Raw genomic sequence first — 17,158 nt, 5'->3', positions numbered from 1 at the left:
AGAACTAAGGGTACCAAGCCAATGATGACTTTCTTCAAATCGCTTGTTCTCTTGAGGCTGGAATATTGATGCACATTAGCAGCCACTTGCAAGGCAGACGAAATTAAAGACCTTGAGAATATATATAGAACTTTCATTGCACATGTAAGTATAATAAAGCACCTAAATTACTAGGAACGGTTGAATTCCCTTCACCTGTAATCCCTGTAATGCAGGTGAGAAAGAGACATGATATGCAGTTGTAAAATCCTAGAGGGACTAGTCTCAGATTTGCACACGGAAATCACTCCCTACGAAAGCAAAAGATTCAGCAGGGGCGCCATGAGTACACTAAGAGACAGCACAATAAGTATCAGGGGCCCAAGACTTCAAGTGCCTCCCAGCATACATAAGGGGGATTACCAATAAACCCCTGACTGTCTTCAAGAGTGAGTTGGATAGGCACCTAAAATCAGTACCTGACCAGCCGGGCTGTGGTCCGCAAGTCGGTTTGCATGAGGCCTGCAGCAACAGCCTGGTTAATCAGGCCCTGATCCACTAGAATACCTGAACTCAGACCGGGCCGCAGGGGCGTTGACCCCCGGAACACCCTCCAGGTATATTTTAGCCATCTGTCTGGTAAATATTTTCAGTATCTTCGCAATTTATCATAAAAGTTGACACTGTATTTATTAGCACTGTTAGTGTTGTTTGTGTATACACAAGCAGCATCCCAGGTGCGGAACATTGTTAGTGTTGTTTGTGTATACACAAGCAGCATCCCAGGTGCGGAACATTGTTAGTGTTGTTTGTGTATACACAAGCAGCATCCCACGTGCGGAACATTGTTAGTGTTGTTTGTGTATACACAAGCAGCATCCCAGGTGCGGAACATTGTTAGTGTTGTTTGTGTATACACAAGCAGCATCCCAGGTGCGGAACATTGTTAGTGTTGTTTGTGTATACACAAGCAGCATCCCACGTGCGGAACATTGTTAGTGTTGTTTGTGTATACACAAGCAGCATCCCAGGTGCGGAACATTGTTAGTGTTGTTTGTGTATACACAAGCAGCATCCCAGGTGCGGAACATTGTTAGTGTTGTTTGTGTATACACAAGCAGCATCCCAGGTGCGGAACATTGTTAGTGTTGTTTGTGTATACACAAGCAGCATCCCAGGTGCGGAACATTGTTAGTGTTGTTTGTGTATACACAAGCAGCATCCCAGGTGCGGAACATTGTTAGTGTTGTTTGTGTATACACAAGCAGCATCCCAGGTGCGGAACATTGTTAGTGTTGTTTGTGTATACACAAGCAGCATCCCAGGTGCGGAACATTGTTAGTGTTGTTTGTGTATACACAAGCAGCATACCAGGTGCGGAACATTGTTAGTGTTGTTTGTGTATACACAAGCAGCATCCCAGGTGCGGAACATTGTTAGTGTTGTTTGTGTATACACAAGCAGCATCCCAGGTGCGGAACATTGTTAGTGTTGCTTGTGTATACACAAGCAGCATCCCAGGTGCGGAACATTGTTAGTGTTGTTTGTGTATACACAAGCAGCATCCCAGGTGCGGAACATTGTTAGTGTTGTTTGTGTATACACCACAGCATCCCAGGTGCGGAACATTGTTAGTGTTGTTTGTGTATACACCACAGCATCCCAGGTGCGGAACATTGTTAGTGTTGTTTGTGTATACACAAGCAGCATACCAGGTGCGGAACATTGTTAGTGTTGTTTGTGTATACACAAGCAGCATCCCAGGTGCGGAACATTGTTAATGTTGTTTGTGTATACACAAGCAGCATCCCAGGTGCGGAACATTGTTAGTGTTGTTTGTGTATACACAAGCAGCATCCCAGGTGCGGAACATTGTTAGTGTTGTTTGTGTATACACAAGCAGCATCCCAGGTGCGGAACATTGTTAGTGTTGTTTGTGTATAAACAAGCAGCATCCCAGGTGCGGAACATTGTTAGTGTTGTCTGTGTATACACAAGCAGCATCCCAGGTGCGGAACATTGTTAGTGTTGTTTGTGTATACACCACAGCATCCCAGGTGCGGAACATTGTTAGTGTTGTTTGTGTATCCACAAGCAGCATCCCAGGTGCGGAACATTGTTAGTGTTGTTTGTGTATACACCACAGCATCCCAGGTGCGGAACATTGTTAGTGTTGTTTGTGTATACACAAGCAGCATCCCAGGTGCGGAACATTGTTAGTGTTGTTTGTGTATACACAAGCAGAATCCCAGGTGCGGAACATTGTTAGTGTTGTTTGTGTATACACAAGCAGCATCCCAGGTGCGGAACATTGTTAGTGTTGTTTGTGTATACACAAGCAGCATCCCAGGTGCAGAACATTGTAAGTGTTGTTTGTGTATACACAAGCAGCATCCCAGGTGCGGAACATTGTTAGTGTTGTTTGTGTATACACAAGCAGCATCCCAGGTGCGGAACATTGTTAGTGTTGTTTGTGTATACACAAGCAGCATCCCAGGTGCGGAACATTGTTAGTGTTGTTTGTGTATACACAAGCAGCATCCCAGGTGCGGAACATTGTTAGTGTTGTTTGTGTATACACAAGCAGCATCCCAGGTGCGGAACATTGTTACTGTTGTTTGTGCATACACAAGCAGCATCCCAGGTGCGGAACATTGTTAGTGTTGTTTGTGTATGCACAAGCAGCATCCCAGGTGCGGAACATTGTTAGTGTTGTTTGTGTATACACAAGCAGCATCCCAGGTGCGGAACATTGTTAGTGTTGTTTGTGTATACACAAGCAGCATCCCAGGTGCGGAACATTGTTAGTGTTGTTTGTGTATACACAAGCAGCATCCCAGGTGCGGAACATTGTTAGTGTTGTTTGTGTATACACAAGCAGCATCCCAGGTGCGGAACATTGTTAGTGTTGTTTGTGTATACACAAGCAGCATCCCAGGTGCGGAACATTGTTATTGTTGTTTGTGTATACAGAAGCAGCATCCCAGGTGCGGAACATTGTTAGTGTTGTTTGTGTATACACAAGCAGCATCCCAGGTGCGGAACATTGTTAGTGTTGTTTGTGTATACACAAGCAGCATCCCAGGTGCGGAACATTGTTATTGTTGTTTGTGTATACAGAAGCAGCATCCCAGGTGCGGAACATTGTTAGTGTTGTTTGTGTATACACAAGCAGCATCCCAGGTGCGGAACATTGTTAGTGTTGTTTGTGTATACACAAGCAGCATCCCAGGTGCGGAACATTGTTAGTGTTGTTTGTGTGTACACAAGCAGCATCCCAGGTGCGGAACATTGTTAGTGTTGTTTGTGTATACACAAGCAGCATCCCAGGTGCGGAACATTGTTAGTGTTGTTTGTGTATACACAAGCAGCATCCCAGGTGTGGAACATTGTTAGTCTTGTTTGTGTATACACAAGCAGCATCCCAGGTGCGGAACATTGTTAGTCTTGTTTGTGTATACACAAGCAGCATCCCAGGTGCGGAACATTGTTAGTGTTGTTTGTGTATACACAAGCAGCATCCCAGGTGCGGAACATTGTTAGTGTTGTTTGTGTATACACAAGCAGCATCTCAGGTGCGGAACATTGTTAGTGTTGTTTGTGTATACACAAGCAGCATCCCAGGTGCGGAACATTGTTAGTGTTGTTTGTGCATACACAAGCAGCATCCCAGGTGCGGAACATTGTTAGAGTTGTTTGTGTATACACAAGCAGCATCCCAGGTGCGGAACATTGTTAGTGTTGTTTGTGTATACACAAGCAGCATCCCAGGTGCGGAACATTGTTAGTGTTGTTTGTGCATACACAAGCAGCATCCCAGGTGCGGAACATTGTTAGTGTTGTTTGTGTACACACAAGCAGCATCCCAGGTGCGGAACATTGTTAGTGTTGTTTGTGTATACACAAGCAGCATCCCAGGTGCGGAACATTGTTAGTGTTGTTTGTGTATACACAAGCAGCATCCCAGGTGCGGAACATTGTTAGTGTTGTTTGTGTATACACCACAGCATCCCAGGTGCGGAACATTGTTAGTGTTGTTTGTGTATACACAAGCAGCATCCCAGGTGCGGAACATTGTTAGTGTTGTTTGTGTATACACAAGCAGCATCCCAGGTGCGGAACATTGTTAGTGTTGTTTGTGTATACACAAGCAGCATCCCAGGTGCGGAACATTGTTAGTGTTGTTTGTGTGTACACAAGCAGCATCCCAGGTGCGGAACATTGTTAGTGTTGTTTGTGCATACACAAACAGCATCCCAGGTGCGGAACATTGTTAGTGTTGTTTGTGTATACACAAGCAGCATCCCAGGTGCGGAACATTGTTAGTGTTGTTTGTGTATACACAAGCAGCATCCCAGGTGCGGAACATTGTTAGTGTTGTTTGTGTATACACAAGCAGCATCCCAGGTGCGGAACATTGTTAGTGTTGTTTGTGTATACACAAGCAGCATCCCAGGTGCGGAACATTGTTAGTGTTGTTTGTGTATACAGAAGCAGCATCCCAGGTGCGGAACATTGTTAGTGTTGTTTGTGTATACACAAGCAGCATCCCAGGTGCGGAACATTGTTAGTGTTGTTTGTGTATACAAAAGCAGCATCCCAGGTGCGGAACATTGTTAGTGTTTTTTGTGTATACACAAGCAGCATCCCAGGTGCGGAACATTGTTAGTGTTGTTTGTGTATACACCACAGCATCCCAGGTGCGGAACATTGTTAGTGTTGTTTGTGTATACACAAGCAGCATCCCAGGTGCGGAACATTGTTAGTGTTGTTTGTGTATACACCACAGCATCCCAGGTGCGGAACATTGTTAGTGTTGTTTGTGTATACACCACAGAATCCCAGGTGCGGAACATTGTTAGTGTTGTTTGTGTATACACAAGCAGCATCCCAGGTGTGGAACATTGTTAGTGTTGTTTGTGTATACACCACAGCATCCCAGGTGCGGAACATTGTTAGTGTTGTTTGTGTATACACCACAGCATCCCAGGTGCGGAACATTGTTAGTGTTGTTTGTGTATACACAAGCAGCATCCCAGGTGCGGAACATTGTTAGTGTTGTTTGTGTATACACCACAGCATCCCAGGTGCGGAACATTGTTAGTGTTGTTTGTGTATACACCACAGAATCCCAGGTGCGGAACATTGTTAGTGTTGTTTGTGTATACACAAGCAGCATCCCAGGTGTGGAACATTGTTAGTGTTGTTTGTGTATACACCACAGCATCCCAGGTGCGGAACATTGTTAGTGTTGTTTGTGTATACACAAGCAGCATCCCAGGTGCGGAACATTGTTAGTGTTGTTTGTGTATACACAAGCAGCATCCCAGGTGCGGAACATTGTTAGTGTTGTTTGTGTATACACAAGCAGCATCCCAGGTGCAGAACATTGTTAGTGTTGTTTGTGTATACACAAGCAGCATCCCAGGTGCGGAACATTGTTAGTGTTGTTTGTGTATACACCACAGCATCCCAGGTGCGGAACATTGTTAGTGTTGTTTGTGTATACACAAGCAGCATCCCAGGTCCGGAACATTGTTAGTGTTGTTTGTGTATACACAAGCAGCATCCCAGGTGCGGAACATTGTTAGTGTTGTTTGTGTATACACAAGCAGCATCCCAGGTGCGGAACATTGTTAGTGTTGTTTCTGTATACACAAGCAGCATCCCAGGTGCGGAACATTGTTAGTGTTGTTTGTGTATACACCACAGCATCCCAGGTGCGGAACATTGTTAGTGTTGTTTGTGTATACACAAGCAGCATCCCAGGTGCGGAACATTGTTAGTGTTGTTTGTGTATACACCACAGCATCCCAGGTGCGGAACATTGTTAGTGTTGTTTGTGTATACACCACAGCATCCCAGGTGCGGAACATTGTTAGTGTTGTTTGTGTATACACCAAAGCATCCCAGGTGCGGAACATTGTTAGTGTTGTTTGTGTATACACAAGCAGCATCCCAGGTGTGGAACATTGTTAGTGTTGTTTGTGTATACACCACAGCATCCCAGGTGCGGAACATTGTTAGTGTTGTTTGTGTATACACAAGCAGCATCCCAGGTGCGGAACATTGTTAGTGTTGTTTGTGTATACACAAGCAGCATCCCAGGTGCGGAACATTGTTAGTGTTGTTTGTGTATACACAAGCAGCATCCCAGGTGCAGAACATTGTTAGTGTTGTTTGTGTATACACAAGCAGCATCCCAGGTGCGGAACATTGTTAGTGTTGTTTGTGTATACACCACAGCATCCCAGGTGCGGAACATTGTTAGTGTTGTTTGTGTATACACAAGCAGCATCCCAGGTCCGGAACATTATTAGTGTTGTTTGTGTATACACAAGCAGCATCCCAGGTGCGGAACATTGTTAGTGTTGTTTGTGTATACACCACAGCATCGCAGGTGCGGAACATTGTTAGTGTTGTTTGTGTATACACAAGCAGCATCCCAGGTGCGGAACATTGTTAGTGTTGTTTGTGTATACACAAGCAGCATCCCAGGTGCGGAACATTGTTAGTGTTGTCTGTGTATACACAAGCAGCATCCCAGGTGCGGAACATTGTTTGTGTTGTTTGTGTATACACAAGCAGCATCCCAGGTGCGGAACATTGTTAGTGTTGTCTGTGTATACACAAGCAGCATCCAAGGTGCGGAACATTGTTAGTGTTGTTTGTGCATACACAAGCAGCATCCCAGGTGCGGAACATTGTTAGTGTTGTTTGTGTATGCACAAGCAGCATCCCAGGTGCGGAACATTGTTAGTGTTGTTTGTGTATACACAAGCAGCATCCCAGGTGCGGAACATTGTTAGTGTTGTTTGTGTATACACAAGCAGCATCCCAGGTGCGGAACATTGTTAGTGTTGTTTGTGTATACACAAGCAGCATCCCAGGTGCGGAACATTGTTAGTGTTGTTTGTGTGTACACAAGCAGCATCCCAGGTGCGGAACATTGTTAGTGTTGTTTGTGCATACACAAACAGCATCCCAGGTGCGGAACATTGTTAGTGTTGTTTGTGTATACACAAGCAGCATCCCAGGTGCGGAACATTGTTAGTGTTGTTTGTGTATACACAAGCAGCATCCCAGGTGCGGAACATTGTTAGTGTTGTTTGTGTATACACAAGCAGCATCCCAGGTGCGGAACATTGTTAGTGTTGTTTGTGTATACACAAGCAGCATCCCAGGTGCGGAACATTGTTAGTGTTGTTTGTGTATACAGAAGCAGCATCCCAGGTGCGGAACATTGTTAGTGTTGTTTGTGTATACACAAGCAGCATCCCAGGTGCGGAACATTGTTAGTGTTGTTTGTGTATACAAAAGCAGCATCCCAGGTGCGGAACATTGTTAGTGTTTTTTGTGTATACACAAGCAGCATCCCAGGTGCGGAACATTGTTAGTGTTGTTTGTGTATACACCACAGCATCCCAGGTGCGGAACATTGTTAGTGTTGTTTGTGTATACACAAGCAGCATCCCAGGTGCGGAACATTGTTAGTGTTGTTTGTGTATACACCACAGCATCCCAGGTGCGGAACATTGTTAGTGTTGTTTGTGTATACACCACAGCATCCCAGGTGCGGAACATTGTTAGTGTTGTTTGTGTATACACCACAGAATCCCAGGTGCGGAACATTGTTAGTGTTGTTTGTGTATACACAAGCAGCATCCCAGGTGTGGAACATTGTTAGTGTTGTTTGTGTATACACCACAGCATCCCAGGTGCGGAACATTGTTAGTGTTGTTTGTGTATACACAAGCAGCATCCCAGGTGCGGAACATTGTTAGTGTTGTTTGTGTATACACAAGCAGCATCCCAGGTGCGGAACATTGTTAGTGTTGTTTGTGTATACACAAGCAGCATCCCAGGTGCAGAACATTGTTAGTGTTGTTTGTGTATACACAAGCAGCATCCCAGGTGCGGAACATTGTTAGTGTTGTTTGTGTATACACCACAGCATCCCAGGTGCGGAACATTGTTAGTGTTGTTTGTGTATACACAAGCAGCATCCCAGGTCCGGAACATTGTTAGTGTTGTTTGTGTATACACAAGCAGCATCCCAGGTGCGGAACATTGTTAGTGTTGTTTGTGTATACACAAGCAGCATCCCAGGTGCGGAACATTGTTAGTGTTGTTTCTGTATACACAAGCAGCATCCCAGGTGCGGAACATTGTTAGTGTTGTTTGTGTATACACCACAGCATCCCAGGTGCGGAACATTGTTAGTGTTGTTTGTGTATACACAAGCAGCATCCCAGGTGCGGAACATTGTTAGTGTTGTTTGTGTATACACCACAGCATCCCAGGTGCGGAACATTGTTAGTGTTGTTTGTGTATACACCACAGCATCCCAGGTGCGGAACATTGTTAGTGTTGTTTGTGTATACACCACAGCATCCCAGGTGCGGAACATTGTTAGTGTTGTTTGTGTATACACAAGCTGCATCCCAGGTGTGGAACATTGTTAGTGTTGTTTGTGTATACACCACAGCATCCCAGGTGCGGAACATTGTTAGTGTTGTTTGTGTATACACAAGCAGCATCCCAGGTGCGGAACATTGTTAGTGTTGTTTGTGTATACACAAGCAGCATCCCAGGTGCGGAACATTGTTAGTGTTGTTTGTGTATACACAAGCAGCATCCCAGGTGCAGAACATTGTTAGTGTTGTTTGTGTACACAAGCAGCATCCCAGGGGCGGAACATTGTTAGTGTTGTTTGTGTATACACCACAGCATCCCAGGTGCGGAACATTGTTAGTGTTGTTTGTGTATACACAAGCAGCATCCCAGGTCCGGAACATTATTAGTGTTGTTTGTGTATACACAAGCAGCATCCCAGGTGCGGAACATTGTTAGTGTTGTTTGTGTATACACCACAGCATCGCAGGTGCGGAACATTGTTAGTGTTGTTTGTGTATACACAAGCAGCATCCCAGGTGCGGAACATTGTTAGTGTTGTTTGTGTATACACAAGCAGCATCCCAGGTGCGGAACATTGTTAGTGTTGTCTGTGTATACACAAGCAGCATCCCAGGTGCGGAACATTGTTAGTGTTGTTTGTGTATACACAAGCAGCATCCCAGGTGCGGAACATTGTTAGTGTTGTCTGTGTATACACAAGCAGCATCCAAGGTGCGGAACATTGTTAGTGTTGTTTGTGCATGCACAAGCAGCATCCCAGGTGCGGAACATTGTTAGTGTTGTTTGTGTATGCACAAGCAGCATCCCAGGTGCGGAACATTGTTAGTGTTGTTTGTGTATACACAAGCAGCATCCCAGGTGCGGAACATTGTTAGTGTTGTTTGTGTATACACAAGCAGCATCCCAGGTGCAGAACATTGTTAGTGTTGTTTGTGTATACACAAGCAGCATCCCAGGTGCGGAACATTGTTAGTGTTGTTTGTGTATACACAAGCAGTATCCCAGGTGCGGAACATTGTTAGTGTTGTTTGTGTATACAGAAGCAGCATCCCAGGTGCGGAACATTGTTAGTGTTGTTTGTGTATACACAAGCAGCATCCCAGGTGCAGAACATTGTTATTGTTGTTTGTGTATACAGAAGCAGCATCCCAGGTGCGGAACATTGTTAGTGTTGTTTGTGTATACACAAGCAGCATCCCAGGTGCGGAACATTGTTAGTGTTGCTTGTGTATACAGAAGTAGCATCCCAGGTGCGGAACATTGTTAGTGTTGTTTGTGTATACACAAGCATCATCCCAGGTGCGGAACATTGTTAGTGTTGTTTGTGTATACACAAGCAGCATCCCAGGTGCGGAACATTGTTAGTGTTGTTTGTGTATACACAAGCAGCATACCAGGTGCGGAACATTGTTAGTGTTGTTTGTGTATACACAAGCAGCATAACAGGTGCGGAACATTGTTAGTGTTGTTTGTGTATACACAAGCAGCATCCCAGGTGCGGAACATTGTTAGTGTTGTTTGTGTGTACACAAGCAGCATACCAGGTGCGGAACATTGTTAGTGTTGTTTGTGTATACACAAGCAGCATCCCAGGTGTGGAACATTGTTAGTGTTGTTTGTGTATACACAAGCAGCATCCCAGGTGCGGAACATTGTTAGTCTTGTTTGTGTATACACAAGCAGCATCCCAGGTGCGGAACATTGTTAGTGTTGTTTGTGTATACACAAGCAGCATCCCAGGTGCAGAACATTGTTAGTGTTGTTTGTGTATACACAAGCAGCATCCCAGGTGCGGAACATTGTTAGTGTTGTTTGTGTATACACAAGCAGCATCCCAGGTGCGGAACATTGTTAGTGTTGTTTGTGTATACACAAGCAGCATCCCAGGTGCGGAACATTGTTAGTGTTGTTTGTGTATACACAAGCAGCATCCCAGGTGCGGAACATTGTTAGTGTTGTTTGTGTATACACAAGCAGCATCCCAGGTGCGGAACATTGTTAGTGTTGTTTGTGCATACACAAGCAGCATCCCAGGTGCGGAACATTGTTAGAGTTGTTTGTGTATACACAAGCAGCATCCCAGGTGCGGAACATTGTTAGTGTTGTTTGTGTATACACAAGCAGCATCCCAGGTGCGGAACATTGTTAGTGTTGTTTGTGCATACACAAGCAGCATCCCAGGTGCGGAACATTGTTAGTGTTGTTTGTGTATACACAAGCAGCATCCCAGGTGCGGAACATTGTTAGTGTTGTTTGTGTATACACAAGCAGCATCCCAGGTGCGGAACATTGTTAGTGTTGTTTGTGTATACACCACAGCATCCCAGGTGCGGAACATTGTTAGTGTTGTTTGTGTATACACAAGCAGCATCCCAGGTGCGGAACATTGTTAGTGTTGTTTGTGTATACACAAGCAGCATCCCAGGTGCGGAACATTGTTAGTGTTGTTTATGTATACACAAGCAGCATCCCAGGTGCGGAACATTGTTAGTGTTGTTTGTGCATACACAAGCAGCATCCCAGGTGCGGAACATTGTTAGTGTTGTTTGTGTATACACAAGGAGCATCACAGGTGCGGAACATTGTTAGTGTTGTTTGTGTATACACAAGCAACATCCCAGGTGCGGAACATTGTTAGTGTTGTTTGTGTATACACAAGCAGCATACCAGGTGCGGAACATTGTTAGTGTTGTTTGTGTATACACAAGCAGCATACCAGGTGCGGAACATTGTTAGTGTTGTTTGTGTATACACAAGCAGCATACCAGGTGCGGAACATTGTTAGTGTTGTTTGTGTATACACAAGCAGCATACCAGGTGCGGAACATTGTTAGTGTTGTTTGTGTATACACAAGCAGCATACCAGGTGCGGAACATTGTTAGTGTTGTTTGTGTATACACAAGCATCATACCAGGTGCGGAACATTGTTAGTGTTGTTTGTGTATACACAAGCAGCATACCAGGTGCGGAACATTGTTAGTGTTGTTTGTGCATACACAAGCAGCATCCCAGGTGCAGAACATTGTTAGTGTTGTCTGTGTATACACAAGCAGCATCCCAGGTGTGGAACATTGTTAGTGTTGTTTGTGTATACACAAGCAGCATCCCAGGTGCGGAACATTGTTAGTGTTGTCTGTGTATACACAAGCAGCATCCCAGGTGCGGAACATTGTTAGTGTTGTCTGTGTATACACAAGCAGCATCCCAGGTGCGGAACATTGTTAGTGTTGTTTGTGTATACACAAGCAGCATCCCAGGTGCGGAACATTGTTAGTGTTGTCTGTGTATACACAAGCAGCATCCCAGGTGCGGAACATTGTTAGTGTTGTTTGTGTATACACAAGCAGCATCCCAGGTGCGGAACATTGTTTGTGTTGTCTGTGTATACACAAGCAGCATCCCAGGTGCGGAACATTGTTAGTGTTGTTTGTGTATACACAAGCAGCATCCCAGGCGCGGAACATTGTTAGTGTTGTCTGTGTATACACGAGCAGCATCCCAGGTGCGGAACATTGTTAGTGTTGTTTGTGTATACACAAGCAGCATCCCAGGTGCGGAACATTGTTAGTGTTGTTTGTGTATACACAAGCAGCATCCCAGGTGCGGAACATTGTTAGTGTTGTTTGTGTATACACAAGCAGCATCCCAGGTGCGGAACATTGTTAGTGTTGTTTGTGTATACACAAGCAGCATCCCAGGTGCGGAACATTGTTAGTGTTGTTTGTGTATACACAAGCAGCATCCCAGGTGCGGAACATTGTTAGTGTTGTTTGTGTACACACAAGCAGCATCCCAGGTGCGGAACATTATTAGTGTTGTCTGTGTATACACAAGCAGCATCCCAGGTGCGGAACATTGTTAGTGTTGTTTGTGTATACACAAGGAGCATCCCAGGTGCGGAACATTGTTAGTGTTGTTTGTGTATACACCACAGCATCCCAGGTGCGGAACATTGTTAGTGTTGTTTGTGTATACACAAGGAGCATCCCAGGTGCGGAACATTGTTAGTGTTGTTTGTGTATACACAAGCAGCATCCCAGGTGCGGAACATTGTTAGTGTTGTTTGTGTATACACAAGCAGCATCCAAGGTGCGGAACATTACCAACAAACACTTCACTGACTCATCAGCCGCCTCAGCTACTCATTAAACTGACAATTGTTATTTATTTAGTTTGTCACATACATATTTGGTCTATGTACCTTTTTGTAAGTATTGCTTCATGTAAACTTTACCACTGGTATGTGTAAACTTTACCACCGGTATATGTAAACTTTACCACTGGTATGTGTAAACTTTACCACTGGTATATGTAAACTTTACCACCGGTATATGTAAACTTTACCACTGGTATGTGTAAACTTTACCACTGATACGTGTAAACTTTACCACTGGTATGTGTAAACTTTACCACTGGTATGTGTAAACTTTACCACTGATACGTGTAAACTTTAACACTGGTATGTGTTAACTTTACCACTGGTATGTGTAAACTTTACCACTAGTATACATAAACTTTACCACCGGTATGTGTAAACTTTACCACTGATATGTGTAAACTTTACCACTGGTATGTGTAAACTTTACCACTGGTATGTGTAAACTTTACCACTGATACGTGTAAACTTTACCACTGGTATGTGTAAACTTTAACACTGGTATGTGTAAACTTTAACACTGGTATGTGTAAACTTTACCACTGATACGTGTAAACTTTACCACTGGTATGTGTAAACTTTACCACTGGTATGTGTAAACTTTAACACTGGTATGTGTAAACTTTACCACTGATACGTGTAAACTTTACCACTGGTATGTGTAAACTTTACCACTGGTATGTGTAAACTTTACCACTGGTATGTGTAAACTTTAACACTGGTATGTGTAAACTTTACCACTGATACGTGTAAACTTTACCACTGGTATGTGTAAACTTTACCACTGGTATGTGTAAACTTTAACACTGGTATGTGTAAACTTTACCACTGGTATGTGTAAACTTTACCACTGGTATGTGTAAACTTTACCACTGATACGTGTAAACTTTACCACTGGTATGTGTAAACTTTAACACTGGTATGTGTAAACTTTTCCACTGGTATGTGTAAACTTTACCACTGGTATGTGTAAACTTTACCACTGATACGTGTAAACTTTACCACTGGTATGTGTAAACTTTACCACTAGTATACATAAACTTTACCACAGGTATGCGTAAATTTTACCACTGGTATGTGTAAACTTTAACACTGGTATGTGTAAACTTTACCACTGATACGTGTAAACTTTACCACTGGTATGTGCAAACTTTACCACTAGTATACATAAACTTTACCACCGGTATGCGTAAACTTTACCACTGGTATGTGTAAACTTTACCACTGGTATGTGTAAACTTTAACACTGGTATGTGTAAACTTTACCACTGGTATGTGTAAACTTTACCACTGATACGTGTAAACTTTACCACTGGTATATGTAAACTTTACCACTGGTATATGTAAACTTTACCACTAGTATACATAAACTTTACCACTGGTATGTGTAAACTTTACCACTGGTATGTGTAAACTTTACCACTGATACGTGTAAACTTTACCACTGGTATGTGTAAACTTTACCACTGGTATATGTAAACTTTACCACTGGTACGTGTAAACTTTACCACTGGTATGTGTAAACTTTACCACTGGTACGTGGAAACTTTACCACTGGTATGTGTAAACTTTACCACTGGTACGTGTAAACTTTACCACTGGTATGTGTAAACTTTACCACTGGTACGTGTAAACTTTACCACTGGTACGTGTAAACTTTACCACTGGTATGTGTAAACTTTACCACTTGTACGTGTAAACTTTACCACTGGTATGTGTAAACTTTACCACTGGTACGTGTAAACTTTACCACTGGTATGTGTAAACTTTACCACTGGTACGTGTAAACTTTACCACTGGTATGTGTAAACTTTACCACTGGTATGTGTAAACTTTACCACTGGTATGTGTAAACTTTACCACTGGTATGTGTAAACTTTACCACTGGTACGTGTAAACTTTACCACTGGTATGTGTAAACTTTAACACTGGTATGTGTAAACTTTACCACTGGTACGTGTAAACTTTACCACTGGTATGTGTAAACTTTAACACTGGTATGTATATACTTTACCACTGGTATGTGTAAACTTTAACACTGGTATGTGTAAACTTTAACACTGGTATGTATAAACTTTACCACTGGTACGTGTAAACTTTACCACTGGTATGTGTAAACTTTACCACTGGTACGTGTAAACTTTACCACTGGTATGTATAAACTTTACCACTGGTACGTGTAAACTTTACCACTGGTACGTGTAAACTTTACCACTGGTACGTGTAAACTTTACCACTGGTACGTGTAAACTTTACCACTGGTACGTGTAAACTTTACCACTGGTACGTGTAAACTTTACCACTGGTATGTGTAAACTTTACCACTGGTACGTGTAAACTTTACCACTGGTATGTATAAACTTTACCACTGGTACGTGTAAACTTTACCACTGGTATGTATAAACTTTACCACTGGTACGTGTAAACTTTACCACTGGTATGTATGAACTTTACCACTGGTACGTGTAAACTTTACCACTGGTATGTATAAACTTTACCACTGGTACGTGTAAACTTTACCACTGGTATGTATAAACTTTACCACTGGTACGTGTAAACTTTACCACTGGTATGTATAAACTTTACCACTGGTACGTGTAAACTTTACCACTGGTACGTGTAAACTTTACCACTGGTACGTGTAAACTTTACCACTGGTACGTGTAAACTTTACCACTGGTACGTGTAAACTTTACCACTGGTACGTGTAAACTTTACCACTGGTATGTGTAAACTTTACCACTGGTACGTGTAAACTTTACCACTGGTATGTATAAACTTTACCACTGGTACGTGTAAACTTTACCACTGGTATGTATAAACTTTACCACTGGTACGTGTAAACTTTACCACTGGTATGTATAAACTTTACCACTGGTACGTGTAAACTTTACCACTGGTATGTATAAACTTTACCACTGGTACGTGTAAACTTTACCACTGGTATGTATAAACTTTACCACTGGTACGTGTAAACTTTACCACTATTATGTATAAACTTTACCACTGGTACGTGTAAACTTTACCACTGGTATGTATAAACTTTACCACTGGTACGTGTAAACTTTACCACTGGTATGTATAAACTTTACCACTGGTACGTGTAAACTTTACCACTGGTATGTATAAACTTTACCACTGGTACGTGTAAACTTTACCACTGGTACGCACATTAACGTATTTCACGAGTTTCTCATCTACAAATACGCTTCATTTTCATAAGATATTTTTTTTAATAACAACTTTTCACAAAATTCGTGTGATTTTTTAAGCATACCAAGAAAACTGCTGTAACGAGATGAGTCAGCAACTTGAATATGTGTGTGTCCTTATTAACAAGGTCGTTACAGATGAGACGATAATAAGGTCACTAGAAATGAGGCGTTACCCTTGTATGGTAAACAGTGGTGACGGTGTACCAGTGGTGACGGTGTACCAGTGGTGACGGTGTACCAGTGGTGACGGTGTACTAGTGCACTGACAACTCTGAATGTCGCTGTGAGACTGGAGTCCTGGTGCCGGTGTAGCTGCTTCCTGCCTCATGGTGCCGGTGTAGCTGCTTCCTGCCTCCTGGTGCCGGTGTAGCTGCTTCCTGCCTCCTGGTGCCGGTGTAGCAGCTTCCTGCCTCCTGGTGCCAGTGTAGCTGCTTCCTGCCTCATGGTGCCAGTGTAGCTGCTTCCTGCCTCATGGTGCCAGTGTAGCTGCTTCCTGCCTCGTGGTGCCAGTGTAGCAGCTTCCTGCCTCCTGGTGCCAGTGTAGCTGCTTCCTGCCTCATGGTGCCAGTGTAGCTGCTTCCTGCCTCATGGTGCCAGTGTAGCTGCTTCCTGCCTCATGGTGCCAGTGTAGCTGCTTCCTGCCTCGTGGTGCCAGTGTACCAGCTTCCTGCCTCCTGGTGCCAGTGTAGCTGCTTCCTGCCTCATGGTGCCAGTGTAGCTGCTTCCTGCCTCATGGTGCCAGTGTAGCTGCTTCCTGCCTCATGGTGCCAGTGTAGCTGCTTCCTGCCTCATGGTGCCAGTGTAGCTGCTTCCTGCCTCATGGTGCCAGTGTAGCTGCTTCCTGCCTCATGGTGCCAGTGTAGCTGCTTCCTGCCTCATGGTGCCAGTGTAGCTGCTTCTTGCCTCATGGTGCCAGTGTAGCTGCTTCCTGCCTCGTGGTGCCAGTGTAGCAGCTTCCTGCCTCCTGGTGCCAGTGTAGCTGCTTCCTGCCTCATGGTGCCAGTGTAGCTGCTTCCTGCCTCATGGTGCCAGTGTAGCTGCTTCCTGCCTCATGGTGCCAGTGTAGCTGCTTCCTGCCTCATGGTGCCAGTGTAGCTGCTTCCTGCCTCATGGTGCCGGTGTAGCTGCTTCCTGCCTCATGGTGCCAGTGTAGCTGCTTCCTGCCTCATGGTGCCAGTGTAGCTGCTTCCTGCCTCATGGTGCCAGTGTAGCTGCTTCCTGCCTCATGGTGCCAGTGTAGCTGCTTCCTGCCTCATGGTGCCAGTGTAGCTGCTTCCTGCCTCATGGTGCCAGTGTAGCTGCTTCCTGCCTCATGGTGCCAGTGTAGCTGCTTCTTGCCTCATGGTGCCAGTGTAGCTGCTTCCTGCCTCGTGGTGCCAGTGTAGCAGC

General features: G+C 44.1%; 1 protein-coding gene across 3 annotated transcripts in view; it reads right to left on the bottom strand.

The window, feature by feature from the left end:
- LOC128684126 (furin) overlaps positions 1-16,069 on the bottom strand; it is a gene marked incomplete at its 3' end in the record, with an annotated part of 153,162 nt that extends 137,093 nt beyond the window's left edge. For all 3 annotated transcript variants that reach the window (XM_070088745.1, XM_070088749.1, XM_070088771.1), the window contains 1 exon segment: positions 15,943-16,069.
- Positions 16,070-17,158: the final 1,089 nt, after the last annotated feature.

This window comes from Cherax quadricarinatus, chromosome 2 (genome assembly GCF_038502225.1).
Source record: "Cherax quadricarinatus isolate ZL_2023a chromosome 2, ASM3850222v1, whole genome shotgun sequence".
In the NCBI taxonomy this organism is placed as follows: Eukaryota; Metazoa; Arthropoda; class Malacostraca; order Decapoda; family Parastacidae; genus Cherax; species Cherax quadricarinatus.
The sequence above is the reverse complement of the archived record's forward strand: the minus strand, read 5'-3'. Positions and strand labels throughout refer to the sequence as shown.